General features: G+C 41.9%; 1 protein-coding gene across 1 annotated transcript in view; it reads left to right on the top strand.

Annotated features, from left to right (window-relative positions):
• Window positions 1-24,035, top strand: part of LOC129713708 (ankyrin repeat and fibronectin type-III domain-containing protein 1-like) — a 90,839-nt gene that overhangs the window by 8,149 nt on the left and 58,655 nt on the right. Inside the window, exon 2 of the mRNA XM_055662959.1 lies at window positions 10,910-10,960. The gene's annotated coding sequence lies outside the window, so the exon portion shown is untranslated. The remainder of the gene's footprint in view (window positions 1-10,909; window positions 10,961-24,035) is intronic.

Here is a 24,035-nt window from a genome sequence, read left to right as displayed (position 1 = left end):
GCGAAATCCCATGCGGTCAGAGTGAGAATGTACAAACAGTGTGACATACTAAAACTGTTTTAAAAGGTCTGTGGCAAATGTCTTATAACGCTGTCACCAGTTCCCTTGTGCAATTACACCCTTTTTCAGTTCCAGCATGCAATGTTCTGGTACTTTATACAATTTTGCAGTTGCTGGCACTTAGCCCAGAAGATAAAATCTTGAGAGCTAGCCCTTAAAGGAAACATGCACGGCTCAAACTGTAATCCTCAAACCACTGGAAAATGTTATTGGGGGGGAGAAAGGTCCAGATAGTTACCCCCTAGAAGTAAGTTCGTTTGCAGAAGAGTCTTTGAAGATGCGATGAAGGCACGATTTTTAACTTGAGTCGTATGTGCTGTCAACAGCAGCACAAAAAAACTGCATGGTTTCAATGTTGTCTCTTTAATTAGCATGCCTTTGGAGAACAGCGTCAGTATGAGCAGATTGCTTTGTGACCATTCGGGATGAAAATAACTCTGGAATTACTGAGTTTATGATAACGGCAGAGTGTTTTTCATCCTGATTGCATGCCATTGATGACGATTGCATAAGTATTACGGTGGAATCATTCTTCTAGAGTCTTGAAATTTCTGCAAAAAGGCAGCGATAGATTTCTTAATGTGAGGCCCAGAAATGGTTGCAGTTTTGCTCAACTCTAGGTTATGCCTAGGTTATCCAGTATTTTTAGATTCAAGATTCAAGATTGTCATGTGTCCCTGATAGGACAATGACATTCTTGCTTTGCTTCAGCACAACGGAACATAGTAGGCATTGACTACAGAACAGATCAGTGTGTCCATATACCATTACATAAATATATACACACATATGAACCTGTCCAATTGCATTTGCTTAGCAACAACCTGCTTACAGCTTGTCAGTCTCCCTACCTGCTTCCACTACCTGCAACCTCCGGCAACCACCTGCAACCTCCGGGAACTGCACGGAAACCTTGGATGGGGCGCAAAGTCTCCAGAGGTTTCCGTTCAGGTTTCCTAAGTGGGACAGGGGCATAAAACCCAACAAGAGATATTCCAGTTATCGCCCCAATGTCCAAGCCTCTGAATTCATATCCCACTCGATAAATATAACATGAGCGTCACCAGATTCTCTATAAGGTTTACTTGTAAAAGGCACTTAAATAGTAAAGCAGAATTACTCTTGTATATTCTGCAATCTTTTGTTACTTGTTGTCCTTGTGCTCATTGAGCTGGAGAAGCTCGGTGGCTCTCTAAGAAAGAAACCTTTGACTGACCTGGATACTTGTATTCCTGTAATGTATCACAGTCTTAGAATAAAGGGGAGGTCATTTAAGGCTGAGGTGAGAAAAAACTTTTTCACCCAGAGAGTTGTGAATTTGTGGAATTCCCTGCCACAGAGGGCAGTGGAATCAGAGTCACTGGATTCTATTTATTCATTTATTTATTTATTTATTTATTTATTTATTTATTTATTTTATTTATTCCGAACAAGTAAAGACATTAAAGACATTAATAGTAACAAAATCGAAATTATCAAACAATTGGACATTACAATCAATATTTACAAGCAATGAAAAGAACAAAAAGCAAATTTCCAATGTCCAACTCTGTGTCTGTACAAGCTCGAAAAGGAGTGAGAAGAAGAATAACTTATGAAATCTCACCCCTTTTCCCCAACACTTCTACCATATTTATGGATGGATTTAAGAGAGTTAGATAGAGCTCTAGGGGCTAGTGGAGCCAAGGGATATGGGGAGAAGGCAGACACGGGTTATTGATAGGGGACGATCAGCCATGATCACAATGAATGGCGGTGCTGGCTCGAAGGGCCAAATGGCCTCCTCCTGCACCTATTTTCTATGTTTCTATGTAAGCACTTTCAGGGAGGCATTGCAGTTGCAGTGCTTTAAGGAGCATGCTGCATTTTCTGTGGCATGCTTCAGTGAAGTTCATGATGCTGTTCCCTCCCCCCCCCCCCCCCCTCACCCCACACACGCACATACACGTACTTTATCAACAAAGAAAATCTTATAATGTAAAATAAAAGTAAAAGACAAAGCAGCGGATACTGATGACTCAGACGGATTTTGGGCAGTGGGCAGGTGCCATAGACCTGCACGGGAAGGTAGACGCTCCCGCCCCCACGAGTCTAGTGCAGATGGGGCTCGTCAGCCTGGGAAGGCAGTCCATCCAGGAGAGGGGAAACTCTGATTTAAAACCTCCACTGCCTTGTGGCCATATCCAGTCATGGAAAAGGCTCCAGGAGTAAACCTCAAGAAAATCCGGAGTCGGAGCCCCTAAGGCAGTTCGTCGTTGTCTACAACCTCGCTCTGGCAGCTCGCTGGTGCCAAACTCTAATGGCCCTGCGGATCGATCAACGACGTGGAGAGGGGGGACTTGCTGCATGGGCAACAGCCTGTCCTCCATATGACATCACCCAGGCTTGCATCCGACCAGGATGCATCACCCATGGCCAGTCATGACCAAGAGGGGCCTGCTAGACCGATTTGAAAAATGAGGATGAGAATTTTAACATCAAAGCATTGCTGGTCTCGGTGAGACCACACCTGGAGTATTGCGTGCAGCTTTGGTCTCCAAATCTGAGGAAGGACATTATTGCCATAGAGGGAGTGCAGAGAAGGTTCACCAGACTGATTCCTGGGATGTCAGGACTGTCTTATGAAGAAAGACTGGATAGACTTGGTTTATACTCTCTAGAATTTAGGAGATTGAGAGGGGATCTTATAGAAACTTACAAAATTCTTAAGGGGTTGGACAGATTATGCAGGCAGGAAGATTGTTCCCGATGTTGGGGAAGTCCAGGTCAAGGGGTCACAGCTTAAGGATAAGGGGGAAATCCTTTAAAACCGAGATGAGGAGAACTTTTTTCACACAGAGAGCGGTGAATCTCTGGAACTCTCTGCCACAGAGGGTAGTTGAGGCCAGTTCATTGGCTATATTTAAGAGGGAGTTAGATGTGGCCCTTGTGGCCAAGGGGATCAGAGGGTATGGAGAGAAGGCAGGTACGGGATACTGAGTTGGATGATCAGCCATGATCATATTAAATGGCGGTGCAGGCTCAAAGGGCCGAATGGCCTACTCCTGCACCTAATTTCTATGTTTCTATGAACTGTGAGCATCTACAGCTCAATTAACACAAAGGGCAACAAGTGACAAAAGAGTGCAGCATACACAAGAGTCGGTCTACTGTACAATGCAAGTGTTTCTTACAAGTAAACCTTGTGCATTGATGCTGTTGCAGCCTCACTGAAAGTGATCTCTGAAGGCTTGCTGGCTTCACGAGCGTGTTTCCACCAGCTGCTTCGGTTTACGTGCATCCCAGGGCTGGAGGTCGAAGGCTGAAATTTGAGAGGTGTTTGACGTGGTGATGGCTAGCACTGAAATTGCAAGATTGCATCTACATAGCCCAGCCTCATGTGCGAGCAGCAGGAACCTGCGGTTTCATGTGGTCAGCACTATATAAGTGCACATTATTTACCATACTGAATATAATGAAACTAATTATTGTCAAATTCCTGCAGCTGAATCTCGTGTCTGTGGGAGTAATGACCATTTTTCTACATCCCTGCTGCTTGGTCGAAATATTTTTTTCAACATGTGAAAATCGATGAGTGTTTATTCAGTACTTCTGGGCTCATGACCAACATCAACTTTAGCATTAAAATTAGTTCCCTTCCCCCCTCCCCCCCTCCTTTTTCCCTAACTCTTTACTTAATGGGTCTTTCTTTTTGATCACACTATCACGACTTTCTCTCACTTTCTTTACTTTCTTTATTTCTCTTTCTTTTTAAAGCTTAAAAAATGAATCGGTACAATAAATGTAATAAGATATATTTGGCTTGTACAATTGTAATGTACTGTACTAATAAATAAAATGATTTAAAAAAAAATTTTTTTTTTAATCTGAGATAAGAAAAAGTCTGTTTGATTGACAGCCAGGAATCTTTCAACTGAAAAATAATGGATTATTTACCTTGTCAATGGATAGTCAAAGGATGCCCATGTGAGTGGACATGTTCTGTGACCAACAATGAGAATGTGGGGCAGAGGTCATGCGATGACATCCCCAGGAGTTCATCCAACTTGAGTTACTAGCCGTATATTATTGAAATATCGTGGGAGAAGGCACACACCAACCCTGTCCTCGGCCAATGTTTACACAGATGCTTCCTCCAGCAGCAATCGTACGTCAAGAATCAGATGCAGGAAACTCAGCTGATTTCCAATTTCCCTTGTAATAGGAAGCATCAGGGACAAGGAGAAGACATCATCATCATCAAGACTTGTTCACCCATTACAACATTGAAATACATGTTAGCAACAACCACAAATGTCTTGGTTTTCACACTTTGCCCGATACAACATTCATTCTCAATATACAATTCCAGCTCTGTTAAAAGTGACGTTCTGCGGTTTAGTTTAAGATGCGTTCTGATATTAAAACTTTTGATACTCAGATTTATGCAACTGATATGTTACAGCATGTCATTTCTTGGCAATGGAATTCTCGAAGCAGATTGATTGAGAAGTTGCCAGATAGATTGGCTGTGTATACCAGAACCCCCAGGGTTAGAGCAAGTGAATATGCAAGATGCTTCACACATATGGTCTGAAATTAGAAAATAAAGTTTTCACAGGAAGCATCAAAAGTTCCCTCACCTGGTACTTACCAAAAGCATTATTAGAAAAACAAGAAATACAGTAGATATTAAAAGAATTATTGCATTTTACATAATGCCTTGCACACCTTTCTTCTAGACTGTGTAATAGCCACTGGAGTACTTTTTGAAGTGTAATCGCAGTTGTACTGTAGGAAACACGTCACTCATTTGCACACAGCTAGTTCACACAAATCTGATAATGACCATTTTTTCTGCTTTTGTGATATTGATTGAGTGATAAATATTGGCACGATACCAGAGGTAGTTCCCCTGCTCTTTGAAAAACCACTGAGCGATCCACTGGAGTGATGATCAAGACCTTCATTTAAATTCTCTTCTGAAAGATAGCACCTCTGACACTCTGGTAGCACTTCTGACACCTTCATCTTCACTGCTTGAGAGCATCAAATTAATTTTGTAAAGTGGGATGGAGGCTCACAACTCTTTAATCCAATGGTGAGAGTGGTACTCTATGAGCCATAAAAGACATACTTGAAACATTAACACCAAGTAGATGCTGATTTTAGAATGTAGAACATACTGTACAGGTGTTGGCCCTTTGGCCCACAATGTCTGTGCCGAACATGATGCTAATGCCAACTATAAACTGCCTGCATATAATCCATATCCCTATTGTCTGAATATCCACGTGCCTATTAAACGCTACTATTGTATCTGCATCCACCGCCACCAACAACTGGCACCATGTTCCAGTCACTCACCACTCTCTATGTCAAAAAAACTTGCCCCCCACATCTTTTTCAAACTTCATTCCTTTTACCTTAAAGCTATGCCCTCTAGTACTTAATGTTCCCATTGTGTGAAAAGGGATTCTGATAGTAGATCCTATTTATGCTCTATATAATTTATATACTCATATAAGGTCTCCCCTTAACTTCTGACGTTCCAGAGGTTTGGGTTTTATTTGGAAAGGATAATGATATTATACAATAATGTTAGCTTCTCTCCTCCAAATATTCCCATGAATTTTAGAACTCACTTCCTTGTTTTAAAATCGATATGTGCCCTTGCCCCTCCAGCGATTGTTCACAATATCTTAACTCTGTTCCCTTCCACATAATTATTCTTTCTCACAATTTCTCTCCGCTGCCTTTGTTTCAAATTCTGGAATTCGACCCCCCAATGGTTTTGCGTCCCTACCCAGCCCAATGAGCTTCCAAAAAATGATTTATATTAATTTTAAAGGTTGCTTATCCATGTTCTCCAGAGATGCTGCCTGACCCGCTGAGTTACTCCAGCTCTTTGTGTTCTTTTATATTCATTCTAATGTCTTCTTTTGAAGCTTTCCTTTTATCACATTCTTATGAATCATGTCAAGATATTCCACCACATCAACAGTGATATATAAATATAAGATGTGTTTAGAAATCTAGCTTAGAATTTTGATTGGAATCCCACACCTTCAGTGGAGAAACATGCTGTGTAGGTTTAATCCCAAATATATGAGAAAAAAAGGTGCATTATGTTGCAACAGGTTTCAACCATGCACCCAAAGTGTTTTCCTATACTAGATTATTTTTATAATATAGAACTGACCTGGAATCAACTCACAAATACATACTCGTAACAGCCATGGCAGATCTACGCGGTTAATGCAACAAGAATGGGTAATGCAGTACCTCACCTCAGGGATGCTAACATTTATAAGATTAACTGTAGACTCTTACTTTTTATTACCGGAAGAAAAGCTCACAAAATAAGTTTGGCAGCATTTCAGGACTGCCCTGAAGTTCAGTACCTCCTTGAGAAAGAAACTGGTAATCAAATGAAGGTACACAAAAATGCTGGAGAAACTCAGCGGGCGCAGCAGCATCTATGGAGTGAAGGAAATAGGCAACGTTTCGGGCCGAAACCCTTCTTCAGACTGATGGGGGGGTGGAGGGGCGGGGAGAAGAAAGGAAAAAGGAGAAGGAGGAGCACGAGGGCTGAGGGAGAGATAGGAAGGGGAGGAGACAGCAAGGGCTAACAAAATTGGGAGAATTCAATGTTCATGCCCCCAGGATGCAGACTCCCCAAGCGGAATATGAGGTGCTGCTCCTCCTATTTCCGGTGTTGTTCACTCTGGCCATGGAGGAGACCCAGGACAGAGAGGTCGGATACGGAATGGGAGGGGGAGTTGAAGTGCTGAACCACCGAGAGGTCAGGTTGGTTATTGCGGACCGAGCGGACGTGTTCGGCGAAACGATCGCCAAGCCTTCGCTTGGTCTCACCGAGATGAAGCAAATGAAGATGTTTATTAAGTAAAAGAAAACCTTACAATGTCAGGCTGCATTCTTCCACACAAAACACCGTTGTCACAAATACTGTATTTGGATGCAAGGTGCAATTCTTAAAGTGATACCAATCAATATTACTAAGGCTACATACTCTCCAGTTTCCAAGATTCAGCAGAAAGCCACCTAGGTGAAAGATCACTATGTGTAATTTTAAAAAAAATGCTCATTCTTCATTTTGTTTGAACATCTTTGTTTATTAATTGTAAAAATATCGATGATGACATTAAATTGGATTAGGAAAGTTTTCAGGATGGGCATGTTGGCACCAGGCATGTTGGTGCCAATACCAGGACAGTTGAAGGCAGGAAGTTGTGCGGTGACTCCTCCAGGAATACAGGCAGCTGAATCCTATCATGTAAATACCAGGCAATGTCCACATAATGAGTCAATTCATTCGTCTACACTCCTGCTGTTTGTAGCAAATGTATTGCTCCATCATCTACCTGATATTTCTATCAGCCAGATTATGCCCCAGAGGTGTTACTAGCAACTGTGGGATAATTCTCACAAAGTTGGCATATGATGTACCTCCTGTGACTTATTCCTTGAGTCTCCGATTACCTGGAGGTTAAGGATTAATCAAACCACGCCTCTTGTTCAGACGGAAACTCAACAAGGGCTCATGTAGAATTATACAACATTATACACAGATCCACCTTGCTTTTATAATGCCTTCCACCATCCCTCATATAATCCTTCAACATCATTTGTTATTATCTCCTTTGTGTATTTGATTGTGCACGCTGGGTTGATTGCATTCATTGAAACAGGGCGGACCACGTGAAGGTTGCAATCTCCCACCCCAACATATGCCTATTAGTTGGCTTAGCTCAAGTGAAGTTAGGATATACGAGCAGGATACGACAGAGACATTGAAGGTGTAATGATTCTACCTTGAGTACACAACAGTCCACATTTTGTTGTCATTGGTAGATTAGAAACATAGAAACATAGAAATTAGGTGCAGGAGTAGGCCATTCGACCCTTCGAGCCTGCACCGCCATTCAATATGATCATGGCTGATCATCCAACTCAGTATCCTGTACCTGCCTTCTCTCCATACCCCCTGATCCCCTTGGCCACAAGGGCCACATCTAACTCCCTCTTAAATATAGCCAATGAACTGGCCTCAACTACCCTCAGTGGCAGAGAGTTCCAGAGATTCACTACTCTCTGTGTGAAAAAAAGTTCTCCTCATCTCGGTTTTAAAGGATTTCCCCCTTATCCTTAAGCTGTGACCCCTTGTCCTGGACTTCCCCCAACATCGGGAACAATCTTCCTGCATCTAGCCTGTCCAACCCCTTAAGAATTTTGTAAGTTTCTATAAGATCCCCTCTCAATCTCCTAAATTCTAGAGAGTATAAACCAAGTCTATCCAGTCTTTCTTCATAAGACAGTCCTGACATCCCAGGAATCAGTCTGGAATCAGTCTGGATTACAATACTCCAACATGCCCTGATCACCTCGGTCCTGAAGAGGGAAGTCATACATTCCAACCTCCCCAACTCCCAACTTTGCCTCATTCTGTGAGGATCTCTCAGAGTCAAGAGAATGAAAGGCAAAGTAGGTTGAACGACACAATAGATGGAATAATGCTAAAAAGTAACAACAGATATATATTTAAAATTATTATAGTCATTACATTGGAAAGTTAAAAATTGATTGAACATAAGCTGTCAGTTTTCTGGATTGCCACAGTTTGGTAGACTGAATTAGTAATGCATGAGAATGTGAGATTTCTATTAATAAGAATAAACTACAGGCGTGTTTGCGGATGAATGTTTTAATGAGGCACCTGTTAGAGCGGAACTGCCTTATTTCTGGACACCCCCACATATAGAAACGACTTTTCTACATCTATCACAGTCCTTTCAGTATTCTTTTCTCAAATGTTTGCCAGCACAGGACTGGATTTCAACAAACATCCAGTGCTCACCTAACAGACGAAAACATATAAGATTGTTAAGGGCTTGGACACGCTAGAGGCAGGAAACATGTTCTCGATGTTGGGGGAGTCCAGAACCTGGGGCCACACAGTTTAAGAATAAGGAGTAAGCCATTTAGAACGGTGACGAGGAAACACTTTTTCTCACAGAGAGTGGTGAGTCTGTGGAATTCTCTGCCTCAGAGGGGGGTAGAGGCGGACACTCGATGCTTTCAAGAGAGAGCTAGATTGGGCTCTTAAAAATAGCGGAGTCAGGGGATATGGGGAGAAGGCAGGAACGAGGTACTGATTGGGGATGATTAACCATGATCACATTGGCTCGAAGGGCCGAATGGCCTACTGCACCTATTGTCCATTGTCTATTGTCTATCCACCCTTTCGCCTTCCTGGTCCCAGCAAAGAGCTGCAAATGGAACCTGTTTGACCCCCATCTGCAAGTTTCAGAAATGTCTAAGAGAGAGACTGTGTCACACTGGGTTTTTCCATCTGAAGCAAACAGCTGACAGCATACAACGATAAACTAATCTGAATCTGGCCAAAAAGGTAGCAAACGGCATTCAATCCAGAGAAGTGTGAGGTAATGTGTCTGGAGAGTGGCAACAAGTCACATTGAGCACAATAAATGGGAGCATATTGAGTGTTGTGAAATTACAAAGCATCATTGACACATATGCCAACAGATCCTTAAAAGTAGCCGAGCAGATCAATAAGGTGATTAAAGTGACATGCGGGATGCTTTCATTCATAGAACAGTACAGCACAGGAACAGGTCCCTTGGCTCACAATGTATGTGCCAAACAATGAAACAATTATATGATTTATTTGTTGTCATTTGAAGGTTCAAGCGAAATTTGGTTTCTGCAGTCATACAAACAAGAAAAAGAACCAAGACACAACACAATTTCCACAAACATCCATCACAGCGAGTCTCCTCCTCACTGTGATATAACCATATAACCATATAACAATTACAGCACGGAAACAGGCCATCTCGGCCCTACAAGTCCGTGCCGAACAACTTTTTTTTCCCCTTAGTCCCACCTGCCTGCACTCATACCATAACCCTCCATTCCCTTCTCATCCAAATGCCTATCCAATTTATTTTTAAATGATACCAATGAACCTGCCTCCACCACTTCCACTGGAAGCTCATTCCACACCGCTACCACTCTCTGAGTAAGGAAGTTCCCCCTCATATTACCCCTAAACGTCTGTCCCTTAATTCTGAAGTCATGTCCTCTTGTTTGAATCTTCCCTATTCTCAAAGGGAAAAGCTTGTCCACATCAACTCTGTCTATCCCTCTCATAATTTTAAAGACCTCTATCAAGTCCCCCCTTAACCTTCTGCGCTCCAGAGAATAAAGACCTAACTTGTTCAACCTTTCTCTGTAACTTAGTTGTTGAAACCCAGGCAACATTCTAGTAAATCTCCTCTGTATTCTCTCTATTTTGTTGACATCCTTCCTATAATTGGGCGACCAAAATTGTACACCAAACTCCAGATTTGGTCTCACCAATGCCTTGTACAATTTTAACATTACATCCCAGCTTCTATACTCAATGCTCTGATTTATAAAGGCTAGCATACCAAAAGCTTTCTTTACCACCCTATCTATATGAGATTCCACCTTCAACGAACTATGCACGGTTATACCCAGATCCCTCTGTTCAATGGAAGGCAAAGTCTTATTTCTCCCCTGCACTCATGGAGCTATTCAACACCCTGTGACCTAACAACACCAAGTGACTACTGTGTTCTCCATAGAGAATCGTGGTTAGTTGCAGTATGTGTGTATGGGCATTCTGGACTATCACATCTGCACATGTGGAGTAGAAGAGTTGGCAGGAGGTCAGATGCGGGTGCACCTCGTCCCTCGCAGTGTCCTTAGATTTATCACTGAGCCTTGTGTTGTCGTGTAACGTATTGAGCCAAGGGGATATGCTTTGTTGTATGCCATCACTACATGCTTTGTGTCACTACAGGCTCTCTCATCTAAACACAGTCACCAATCTTCATTAAAAAGATAAAAGAGGGTAAGTTTATTTTAATTTTAATGAATATTAATGTTTTCAATTAATTAACACCAGATGAATGTTATTAGAATAAATTTGTTTTGATTAATAGAAACATAGAAAATAGAAAATAGGTACAGGAGTAGGCCATTCGGCCCTTCGAGCCTGCACCGCCATTCAATATGATCATGGCTGATCATCCAACTCAGTATCCTGTACCTGCCTTCTCTCCATACCCCCTGATTCCTTTAGCCACAAGGGCCACATCTAACTCCCTCTTAAATATAGCAAGAGGGGGTTAGATGTGGCCCTTGTGGCTAAAGGGATCAGGGGGTATGGAGAGAAAATGATTATTTTCTACCTTTTTCACATTTCTTTCAACTGTTTCCAAATGTCTCTGATCACGAGGTACATTTGGAAATTGTGGCAGATGTGATGATGGATGGATGGATGAATGGTCAAAAAATGATGTGTGGACAGGACTTTATTTCCCATCTGCCCAGTTGCAGCCTGTCCCTCCTCTCAATGACTGAGGGAATGATGACTGAGGAGTTAACATAGCCGCAAGAGGTTCATAGAACCACTGGATCTAATTCATTGATAGATTATACAATACAATACAATACAATACAATACCTTTATTTGTCATTTGAACCTCACATGAGGTTCAAACGAAATGTAGTTTCTGCAGCCATACAATAAAAGAACCAAAACACACACTAACACTATTCACATAAACATCCATCACAGTGGCTCTCCTCCTCACTGTGATGGAAGGCAAAGTTCTTGTCTCTCCCCTGCACTCCATTTCCCTCCCGAAGTCGAGGTCAAAGCCCCCGGTGGGCGCTAGTCCGCGGCAAATTAAGGCCGCGCCGGGCGTTGTAGGGCCCCCCTCCTTTTACAGTGCATTGCCTTATATGCCTTCTTCTCCAGTATCAGGACCTTGGCACAATTACAAACTTTGGGGCAACTTCCTGGGCACATGTGAGACTGCTCACTGCTATCATCACAGGTCATTTCCATGCGAACAACCATGTTACCCAATATCCAGGAATACAATCCATATGCAGCAATAATATTCCCTTAGTGAACTGAGTGGTAGCTAGGTAGACAAAAGTGCTGGAGAAACTCAGCGGGTGCAGCAGCATCTATGGAGCGAAGGAAATAGGCAACGTTTCGTGACGAAACGTTGCCTATTTCCTTTGCTCCATAGATGCTGCTGCACCCGCTGAGTTTCTCCAGCACTTTTGTCCACCTTCGATTTTCCAGCGTCTGCAGTTCCTTCTTAAACAACATGATTGGTAGCTAGAGTCTAGATACAGGTCAACATGAACCTATCAAACAGCATAACAGCTTCAAGGGATCAGATGACTTCCCCTACATTCTTAGCGTCATGTTTAGTTTATTTTAGTTTAGAAAAACAGCGCGGAAACAGGCCCTTCGGTCTACTGTATCCGCACTGACCACTATCCTTCACACACTAGGGACAATTTACACCTACAGCAAGCCAATTAACCTACATACCTGTACGTCTTTGGAGTGTGGGAGGAAACTGAAGGTCTCGGAGAAAACCCACGCAGCTCACGGGGAGAACGTACAAACTCCGTACAGACAGCGCCTGTAGTCAGGATCGAACCCGGGTGTCCGGCGCTGTAAGGCAGCAACTCTACCGCTGCGCCACCGTGCCACCCTGTGTCTTTCAGTTGCATCATTTAACTTTTTCTTCGTAATCCTAATGCTGAACTCATGTAAGCCTGATCTGCTTTATTGAGCCCTCCACATAACACTGAATTGACTGGAAATATGAGCCCATGTTCTTTCTGTTCCGTGTGTGCAGGACATAATTGACGGTTTGCTGGGGTGAAATTTGAGCTATGACCTATGGGTCACTAGTTATGAAACAACAGCGACTACTTCACATGTAATCTATTATCTGTAGAATTTAGAAGATTGAGGGGGGATCTTATAGAAACTTACAAAATTCTTAAGGGGTTGGACAGGCTAGATGCAGGAAGATTGTTCCCGATGTTAGGGAAGTCCAGGACAAGGGGTCACAGCTTAAGGATAAAGGGGAAATCCTTTAAAACAGAGATGAGAAGAACTTTTTTCACACAGAGAGTGGTGAATCTCTGGAACTCTCTGCCACAGAGGATAGTTGAGGCCAGTTCATTGGCTATATTTAAGAGGGAGTTAGATGTGGCCCTTGTGACTAAGGGGATCAGGGGGTATGGAGAGAAGGCAGGTACGGGATACTGAGTTGGATGATCAGCCATGATCATATTGAATGCAGGCTCGAAGGGCCGAATGGCCTACTCCTGCACCTAATTTCTATGTTTCTATGTTTCTATGTAAGCACGCTGGATGTCCTGACAACATGAAGGGCACTAAACAAAGCTGTTTGTTCTTTGCATACGTACAATATGCCTGTGTTTTGTTGTGATTTGCCAAAGGGAATGCATCTGTAACAATACTCATAGAGCCCAGTGCCATCCAGGATAAAGTATATGGCTAATGATCTGGTGTACATAATCAACACCCAATCTATCTCTCTGACCATTCACTTCCTCCCTCCCATGGGCAATCACGATTGCAGATGCACTCGTCTATAAAACATTACTGCCATTGCTCATCAGATTCCATACTTATAGAAACATATAAAATCATAAAAGGACTGGACAAGCTAGAGGCGGGAAAAATGTTCCCAATGTTGGGCGAGTCCAGAACCAGGGGCCACACACAGTCTTAGAATAAAGGGGAGGTCATTTAAGACTGAGGTGAGAAAACATTTTTCACCCGGAGAGTTGTGAATTTGTGGAATTCCCTACCACAGAGGGCAGTGGAGGCCAAGTCACTGGATGGATTTAAGAGAGAGTTAGATAGAGCTCTAGGGGCTGGTGGAGTCAAGGGATATGGGGAGAAGGCAGGCACGGGTTATTGATAGGGGACGATCAGCCATGATCACAATGAATGGCGGTGCTGGCTCGAAGGGCCGAATGGCCTCCTCCTGCACCTATTTTATATGTGTCTATAATTGTTTCTGAGCTGGGGGAAGTTACACTATTCAAGTGGACAGCTGCTGATCTCCTGTAGCGTCTGTACCTCAAGCAGCTGTAGCGACGCTGAATAAGGCATGAGGCACGCCAAGTCTGAGCACTTGATATGAGACATTGTGCATGAAGGTTTTTCCATCCTCCCCCACCATTCTATAGGCATTTACATACATTAAAAATAGAAAATGCAGCAATTCCTCAGCAGGTCAGGCACCATCTGTGACAAGAGAAAGGGAGATCATGTTTGACGACATTGATTTTCATTAGAACTGGGAAAGTATAGAACTGTAACAGGTTTTAACAAAATGCAGCACGAGAAAAGGCAAAGATTATATGATTATTGAAAATGGTGTCATATAAAAAGGTGAGGACAAAAATGGGGGTGATGAGTTTCCAGGGAAAGTAATTGTTTTAGAACTAATGGGTGTGGATGGTTATGAATTAGTCACATTCCCTTTCGTTTTTGTTTAGTTCCACCTTCTTTGGATTTTTTACTTATTTCCTTTGGGGAAGTTGGGGAAGTCCAGAACTAGGGGTCACAGTTTAAGGATAAGGGGGAAATCTTTTAGGACTGAGATGAGAAAAACATTTTTTACACAGAGAGTGGTGAATCTGTGGAATTCTCTGCCACAGAATGTAGTTGAGGCCACAGTTCATTGGCTATATTTAAGAGGGAGTTAGATGTGGCCCTTGTGGCTAAAGGGATCAGGGGGTATGGAGAGAAGGCAGGTACAGGATACTGAGTTGGATGATCAGCCATGATCATATTGAATGGCGGTGCAGGCTCGAAGGGCCGAATGGCCTACTCCTGCACCTATTTTCTATGTTTCCCTTCTTAAGGCCCTTTTCTCTTTGGGGCCTTGTTTTATTTTATTTTATTTTATTTATTTTTTTCACATTCTCAAGCACGCAGTCTACGTAACCATTTAACAGCAACTACTGCGGACTACACTTCACTACTATCCTCATTCTTCTTTCTCTTTTCTCCTTTTCTATTACAGGTTAAAGTTTTAAAAAAAAAAGAGAAGTTGTACACAAAGTGTATTATGTTGCATATCATGACTAAGATGTATGTACAATGCTTCTAATTTAAAAAAAAAAAAAAAAAAATGGGTGATGAGAAACTGCAAATAGCATCACAGAAATCACTGAATTTCTCGACCTGAAACATTAATAATTCCTTCCCCCCCACAGATGCTGTTTGACTGCCGAGTTCCTCCAGTTGTTAACTTTCTGCTCCAAATTCCAGAATCTGTAGTGTTTTAGTGCCTTCGCAAATACATCCACCTGGAATTATTGGAGCAGTGAAGTCTGAAACTGTTGATCCAAATATTAAGTGCAGAAGGCCACAATGCTGTCCAATGAAAGAAAGGAGTCTTTGTTCTTCATGCTGACAAAAAAAGAGTTTGTGGGAATAGTGCCAAGGACAGGGGTGTCAATGTATGAGTTTGGGCAGGGAGCAAAAGCAACAGACAAATGTGCAGGCTGAATTGAAATATTCAGCATTACAATCACCATTCTGCATTTGTTTGAGAAGGAACTCCTCTGATGTCTGAAGAAGGGTTTCGGCCCAAAAGCATATGCAGCATTGACAAGCTGAAACCTTGGTTATTGAAATATTCTGAGCAAGGGCGCTGAAGTGTAGGAGACAAAGTAGGTCAACATGATACAGACTACGTTATGTCCAGTTCCTTGGTTTGGCATCTTTGCCACTCTATTGGTTTGAGATTTTGCAAAGATCACTAATACTGGAGACCATGGCTATTCATATACTGACTAGCACAGAGGATAAACGTGGTGTTTAAGAAGGAACTGCAGATGCTGGAAATTCAAAGGTGCACAAAAAAGCTGGAGAAACTCAGCGGGTGCAGCAGCATCTATGGAGCGAAGGAAATAGGCAACGTTTCGGGACGAAACGTTGCCTATTTCCTTCGCTCCATAGATGCTGCTGCACCCGCTGAGTTACTCCAGCATTTTTGTGTACCTACCATTCTGCATTTGGTCTTGTCAATGTAGAGAGGACCACCTCATGAGCCGGTTAAACATTTAGCTAAAAATAATGAAGCACAGGTAAGTTGCTCGTTCACTTGGTTGAAGTGTTTGGGTCATTGGGCATTGAGAATGGGCTTCATGAAAGGACAGGGAGTGAGGATAGGAGAAATAAGATGGTGTTGCCGCTATTGGAATATGCTGGTTTAAGTTTATAGAACAGTACAAATGCTCAATGTTTCAACCCAATGTATTCCGATGTGTCCTTCCATGCCCAGAGTGCATAACCTCGTTCAACATTACCTCTCGACTCCAGATTCATCTACTGCAATGATCACCCAGCTCAGCCTTCGTCTTCCATGCTTTGACAAACTCCAGCTGATGCAAAGCTCAGCTTCATGCATATTCATCACCTGTCATTACTTTAAAAAAAAAAGATTTTAAAATTTATTGGAAGCAAATGTACAAAGATATAACCAACGGCATATGAAATAATAGTTATTGTTCAGCTTCAATTTTATCTTTTAGCTATAGTTGGAAAAGAACAAAGGAGAAAAAGCAAGAGAGAGAAAAAGTGAAAAGTGCAAAGATAGAACCCCTAGATTAACAAATTGGTTTAGCCAAATCATTACTGACCTTAATTATCACTCATTGTAGTCTGGCTGGATTTTACGATTCTCATCTTCATTTGCAAATTCCTTTACGACTTTGTCCGCAGTGACGCAGCTGGTAGTGCTGCTGCCTCACAGCACTAGAGACCCAGGTTTGATCCTGTCCTCAAGTGCTGTCTATTTGGAGTTTGCATGTAGTTTGTGACCACCAATGGGTTTCTTTCTTGTGCTCCGGTTTCCTCCTACTTCCCGGTTTTGTAGGTTGATTTGTTCTGTAAATTCCCCCGAATGTGTTGGGGGGGGTGGATGAGAAAGTGGGATAACATAGAACTAGCGTGACCGGGTAATCGATGGCCAGTGTGGACTTGGTGAGTCGAAGTCCTGTTTTCATGTTGTATCTCTAAACTAAACTCCCTGTGTCTAATCTTCTTCACCCCTTACAACGTGTGGGCATCACAGTGGCATTACGGGTGGGACAGCTGTCTCTCAGCTCCAGTGCCGTAAATTGGATCCTGATCTCCGGATTTGGTGTGTTCTCCCAATGACTTTCAGGTGCTCTAGTTTCCTCTTAGATCCTGAAGACATGCTGGCTGTTAGATTGCTTAGCTACTATGGCATAGGTTCGTCGTAAGGGAATCAAGGAATGGGACAATGTTAAGGGCATAAGAGGGCATAAGAGTATAGCTTATAAGTAAATAATAATGAAAGATGAATTTCTGTCAGATTCTGCTACAAAATGCCAAACATTTTTCATCTGCATTACCCCACTGTACCATGTAGTAACAACAAAACACATGATCAATTTTTGTTGTAAAAAAATGCATGTTTCTAAGTAAGTTGCTAATCATATTATTCTATCCTGCCTTTAATTTCATACTAATAAATAAAATAATGTATCCATAGCTAGAGAAGCATTGAATATTTATAGTTAGTTCTGACTGGAATTTGTGTGTTGGTTGGCCCCTTTAAATAGTACAGTTTAGGGGAGAGTTCATAGATGTTGATTTCTCGGTGAGTAAGTTAGACTGCATGTTTCAGACTAGTGAGGTTGCAAACCACAGTGGAGACAGAACAGAGCAGTGCACTATGCTTGCTGTTATTTGGTGGTTTTATGCCAAAACGTGTTAGTAGTGTCAAAAGTACTACCAAAGTTTAAGGTTTAGTAGGTCTGAGAAACGACTACTGGAGTTTTCAACAGATCTTTATTCAAAAGTTCGATATCCAGTATACAGGTTCTTCAGACACGTCTGCCCACAACGGTGGTCAGCGCTGAGTTAACGCGCGCAAGTGAAAAACTGCACGAAACAAATGCCCCCCCCCCCCCGAGGCTTCCGAACGCCGGGTTCGATCTCAGCGTACGCCAGCAGGCACCGCTACAGAGGCTTGAATTTCCTGCCAGATGCCAGAAGTGTGGGAGTGGGTGCAATTTCTCTCTAAACCTATTTTCAACTGTACAGCCCTTTTCCCAATGTTACAGGAAGGATTTTCCTAATCGAGTTACAGGTTCACGTTTGATTTTACTTTGAACAGTTTGGTGATCTTGATCTTCAATAACCTTCAACATTCTTAAACACAATGGAAGAGGCTTCTGAAATGTTTCCTTTAACAAACAAGAGGAGAAACTTGGTGCAAAGAGTTACTAATTTGGCTTTAAAAGTGCCCATGTTACTATGAGAAAAATAACTTGCTTTTAATGCACTGTAGGAAGCACAGCAGTTAGTTTTCATGTTGCACGCTTCCTTTAAAACACAGCATGATGCATCTAGAGGAGTCTATAAATAGAGTTTGATGCACTGTACATTTCGGGGCTAGAATTCGGGCTCATTTGGTTTGCGAGGCATTGGTCAGAAGATAACATATTGTTGAAACAATTGCCACATGATCATATATAACCGGCAGAAGAAGACACTTCTGACAACACAACATTCCCCAGAACTGCAGTGAAGTGACAGACTAGATGTGTGCAGTAGAACTTGACCCATGGCCGAGAGGTGTGAGTACTGGATCTCCTCTCTTGAGAAGCAGATATAGAAATCTGTTTTTTTCAGTACAGTTTCAGTCATCATTTTGAATGACAGAATGAATGCTTAATCTGGTGATTTGAGGACAATAATTGACCTACTGAGACCGTACTGCATTGCCAGAGTTGAGGCTTTCAGGTAAAATAGGCGCAAAGTGCCATTGACTGGCTGAAAAAGAGCAGGGAATTATGCACCTGTATCGTGTATATGTATCCAGGGAACTTGTATTCCTCCAACAAGATCCAGGTTGCTTATCTCCTTGCTGTTCTATGAAAATGAGTTGTCATGTTTTCCCACAAGGAGTTGATTGGACATCAGTGGCTGTAAAACACATATTGATGCTGGTGAAAGCTGCTATAGCAAAACAAAGGACTCAAATTCTATAAAATTTGATCAATTTCCATTCAGTGAATTTGCGGTGATAAAGGGTCTGAAGAAGGGTTTTGGCGCGAAATGTTGCCTATCTCCTTCGCTCCATAGATGCTGCTGCACCCGCTGAGTTTCTCCAGCATTTTTGTGTACCTTGTGGTGACAAAGTGTGCTTTCAATTGGTTCTCCGTGCATGAGGTTCTATGGAACTTCTGGAAATGATCACATACAGCATAACAACAGAAGAGGGGTGAGCATTCATGTGATGCAGTTTCCAAATGCAATTTACCTCTGTTTGTTGTGTTGAGCTGATGTGTTTCTCTTCATCGGGTTGCGCTGTGACCTGGGTTAAATATACACATGGAGCCACCACAACTGAGGAATCTATACGTAGAATTGAATGCACTGTTCTGTTCCGGAGTAGCACCAAATGCAAGTGTGAACATGAAAGGACATAGCCTGCCAATATCAGCAGTCTGTAACAACTCTGGATTGTTGATGCACTCAACAAGCCATTCAATTTTTCATCAAATAGAAACATTAATTTTAAAGTGGCAGGAAAAATGGTGGTATGTTTATTTTAAAAAACACACACACACACACAGATGGAGATGTCGGAGACCTTACATTTGGAAAAAATTAGATATGTCTTAATTGACAAACCAGAATTATTTATTAGAATATGGTCTCCATTTATAGATTACTTGAAGGGGTAGATTGGACCGGCACGGAGGCCGGACTGAAGCCTGAACCCAGGACTAGATGAATATTTATGTTCTCTGACCTACGGACCTATCTCCCAAGTTGTATTATGGATAGTTATTTTATTTTTCTAATTTCTTTCTTTCTTTCTTTCTTTCCTATCTAAAAATATAAATAAATAATTAGAGGCAATGTTAATAGGTAATAGAAGTCCAGAACAAGTTTAAGGATAAGGGGGAAATGCTTTAGGACCGACCGAAGGTAGTTGAGGTCAGTTCATTGGCTATATTTAAGAGGGAGTTAGATGTGGCCCTTGCGGCTAAAGGGATCAGGGGGTATGGAGAGAAGGCAGGTATGGGATATTGATTTGGATGATCAGCCATGATCATATTGAATGGCGGTGCAGGCTCGAAGGGCCGAATGGCCTACTCCTGCACCTATTTTCTATGTAACTGATAAAGGAGGATCCCAGCTACTTTGATAACTGGGTCCCTGGAAACCTGGATACTTAATATGTAACCGCTAAACTGTACCAGTTTGGATTATGATATGCAGATGCCTCTAATAAACATTTATTTAAAACAAAGAAGAAGAAAAAAAAACACACAGTGTTGGAGTAACTCAGCAGGTGAGGCAGCATCACTGGAGAGCATGCATAGATGACATGTATATAAATGCCAGCATGTCATCGAAGAACCAAGGTCATTGGAAATGAACAGGCTTGTGAGAAGGAAGAGACAGTGGGAGGAAGCAAAAATTAATCATTCCTTCTTCTCTGACCTCTTGTGGGTTTTGACTATCTGCAACAACTCTGAATGTCACAAGATACCGAATTAATAAAGGGAAGCAGTAGTCCTCCATAATTCAGATAAATGAATAATGCCACAACCGGCCTGGTCTGCTAATTTAATAACTAAAACGATGGGTTAAAATATTTTATAGTCCGGATCTGTCAATTAAAAGATAGAAGGCTTCACTGTGGACTGAGAAATATTTCTACTATTTCTTTCAATTTTATTTCCCTATTTTTATCATAATCTGGATGATTTTACCCTCTATATATTCTTTCATTTTGTAATTCTAATATCACTCTCACTTCTGATTTACAAAATTATGAATTCAAATCCTGATCTAGAGAATTCAGCACAAAATACAGGTCAATTCCACACTGTAATACTAAAGAAATGTTACACCTGGACTCATCCATTCCCGTGCCGAGCGGTTTGATAGTGGGATTGGCCCGATCCTTGGGAGCCGAGCCGCCACAGGACCCCCCCCCCAGAACCAGAGGCACGAAATTCACCGGTGGGTGTACAACACGACCAGACCGCGTACGGAAGTCAGCGAACGAGGGGCTGGCGGAGACACAGGCAGAGGGACAGGCGGAGGGAGCCGCGAAGGGGGGCAACCTCGCGGCTGAGGTTGGTCAACCAGCATCGGTTGGTCAATGTCCAGATGTGCCAGCCCCAATGCACCCATCGTTTGGATGGTACTTCCAAATGTAGCCATGTACTGTATTGTATTGTATTGTATTTTAATGACCACACAGCCAGGCTGGTGGAATTTTGGGTTCCTGTACTTACAGTACTATGATACTATGTTCTAGTATTTTTGTCTCCGATTCACCTGTTGTACTTGTGTATGTCTTAATTGATTCACGCACAGAATGAGATGATGGAGAGCACACATATAAAGGTGTAGGAAGGAACTGCAGTTGTTGGTTTAAACCCAAGAGAGACACAAAAAGCTGGAGTATCTCAGTGGGCCAGGCAGCATCTTTGGAGAGAAGGAGGAACACATATAAAGGCTCAAAGGGCCGAATGGCCTACTCTTGCACCTATTGTCAGTTGTCTATTGTCTATTGTCTATTGGTGTTCACTGTATCCCTGTACAAGTGACAATAGTAAACCAATATACAAGTTCTAAAGGTAGACAAAAATGCTGGAGAAACTCAGCGGGTGAAGCAGCATCTATGGAGCGAAAGAATAGGTGACGTTTCGGGTCGAGACCCTTCTTTAGACTGATGAGGAGGTGGGGGGGGGGCGGCGGGAAGAAGAAAGGAAGAGGCGGAGACAGTGGGCTGTGGGAGAGCTGGGAAGGGGAGGGGAAGGAAGGAGAAGGCAAGGACTACCTGAAATTGGAGAAGTCAATGTTCATACCGCTGGGGTGTAAACTGCCCAAGCGAAATATGAGGTGCTGCTCCTCCAATTTGCGGTGGGACTCCCTCTGGCCATGGAGGAGACCCAGGACAGAAAGTTCTAAAGAGTGACTTAAAGAAGAGCAGGGATTTTCCCCAATAATTGAAAATGAAAAAATGTACACAGGGTGAATACTGAAAACCTGAAATACAAACAGAAATGCAGAAGCACTTCGCATCTGACCTGTTGAATGTTTATACCATTTTTTACTTTTAGCTGTCCCTGATTTCCTGACCAACATTTATAAAATATAAATATCAGACAGTTTAGCTCACTGCTCCTTGTAAAATTTCATTACATGAAAATATGCTGCTGTGTTTCCTGACATCATAACAGTGTTCGTACAAAATAAAATAACTCTGTTGCCTTTGGGGTGCTCTGAGCTTGTGCCATAGTAAGTAAGTAAATAAGTACATTTTATTTATGTAGCACGTTTAAATCAACTCGCGTTGAAACCAAAGTGCTTTACATAGAAGAAATAATTAAGTTTCCGTACATCCATAGAAAATTAAAAAAAAAAGAAATATGACTCAACACATTATAGAATCCAACATGAGCCTCCCCCACAGCAGAATCATAGAAATACAGGCATCTTCTTTCCATACTGATCTGCACTCAAAACAATAAAATACTTTCGGAAACTACATTTCATGATGTGGCCCACAAATTTAAAATTCTTTTTTTTTAATTTATTTTTTAAAATATTTTTATTAGAAGCAATGTAAACCGCAGCATATGACAAAATGCATTTAATGTACATCTTCCATTTTAAATGTAACAAGAAAGAAATAGAACAAGAGAGAAAGAGAGAGAATGAGAGAAATAGTGAATAGATGACCAGATAGTGCAGTCTGATATTTGGCATAGACTTGCCCATGTGCAAGAATGCATCAAATGAAAAGTAGGATATGCTGTTCTGTTTATGTACAAATGCAAAATGAATTCATACTATCTTTCTGTTCACTGGTTTTGCATAGGAACAAAACATGTCTTTATTTGTGTACTCTGATGTATACATTACAGCAAAAGAATATTTAATATTTATGAAAACATTCTGGTTAACTGTGGTGGAATTAGACTGAAAGGGATTCTTTGCTCAGTATTAATGCGGAGCTGATATGTATCTCACAATGACTTGCCTGTCAGCAACTCTGTAATCATGATGAATTATAGATGGGCATCGACCACAGTAGAGGAGTTTTTAACCTTATCTGGAAACAGTGAACTCATCTGGAGTAACACCAACATCAAGTGTAGGCAGGAAAGGACAACGTTTGCAAGTGCCTCTTTGATGAAATAACCTAATGCTAGACACAACTGTATATGGCAAATTGCCCACTGTTTCAGCAAAGAGAAATGTGGGTTTAGAAATTTCTGGGAAGTAGCAGCCACCATTGGTTACAATACAGAGCTAGTAATCCAAATGGTACACAAAATTGCTGGAGAAACTCAGCGGGTGCAGCAGCATCTATGGAGCGAAGAAAATAGGCGACGTTTCGGCCCGAAACGTCGCCTATTTTCTTCGCTCCATAGATGCTGCTGCACCCGCTGAGTTTCTCCAGCAATTTTGTGTACCTTCGATCTTCCAGCACCTGCAGTTCCTTCTTGAACACCAGTAATCCAAATGCCTGGTCTTATGTTTCAGAGATGTCTTCCCAGTTTCCAAGATGTCATCCCAGATAATAATCTTTACTTATATTTGGGAACAACAATAGTTGGAACTGGGAGAGAGGGAATAGAGTGCTGCAACAACTAGCAACCAGAATTAAGTGCAATAATATTCCTGCTGTTAAACTCCATAGACCTAATCAGAAAGCCCATGATCCCATTAGCTTTTCTAACTGCTTAACAATTCTTGACATTTTTAAAGAAAAATCATGTACAAATACATCAAGTTACATTTTTTAAACCACATTATCAGTCTGCAATGTTTTCCTCAACTAATGTTTTTACAAAATTTCACTCTTTTTGTGCTAAATTTCATCTGCAACTTCTCTGCCCATTACAATGGACAATAGACAATAGGTGCAGGAGTAGGCCATTTAGCCCTTCGAGCCAGCACCGCCATTCAATGTGATCATGGCTGATCATCCCCAATCAGTACCCCTTTCCTGCCTTCTCCCCATATCTCCTGACTCCGCTATTTTTAAGAGCCC

This window comes from Leucoraja erinacea, chromosome 37 (genome assembly GCF_028641065.1).
Source record: "Leucoraja erinacea ecotype New England chromosome 37, Leri_hhj_1, whole genome shotgun sequence".
Taxonomy (NCBI): domain Eukaryota; kingdom Metazoa; phylum Chordata; class Chondrichthyes; order Rajiformes; family Rajidae; genus Leucoraja; species Leucoraja erinaceus.
Note: the sequence above shows the minus strand (reverse complement) of the source record. Positions and strands in the feature narration are given on the sequence as shown.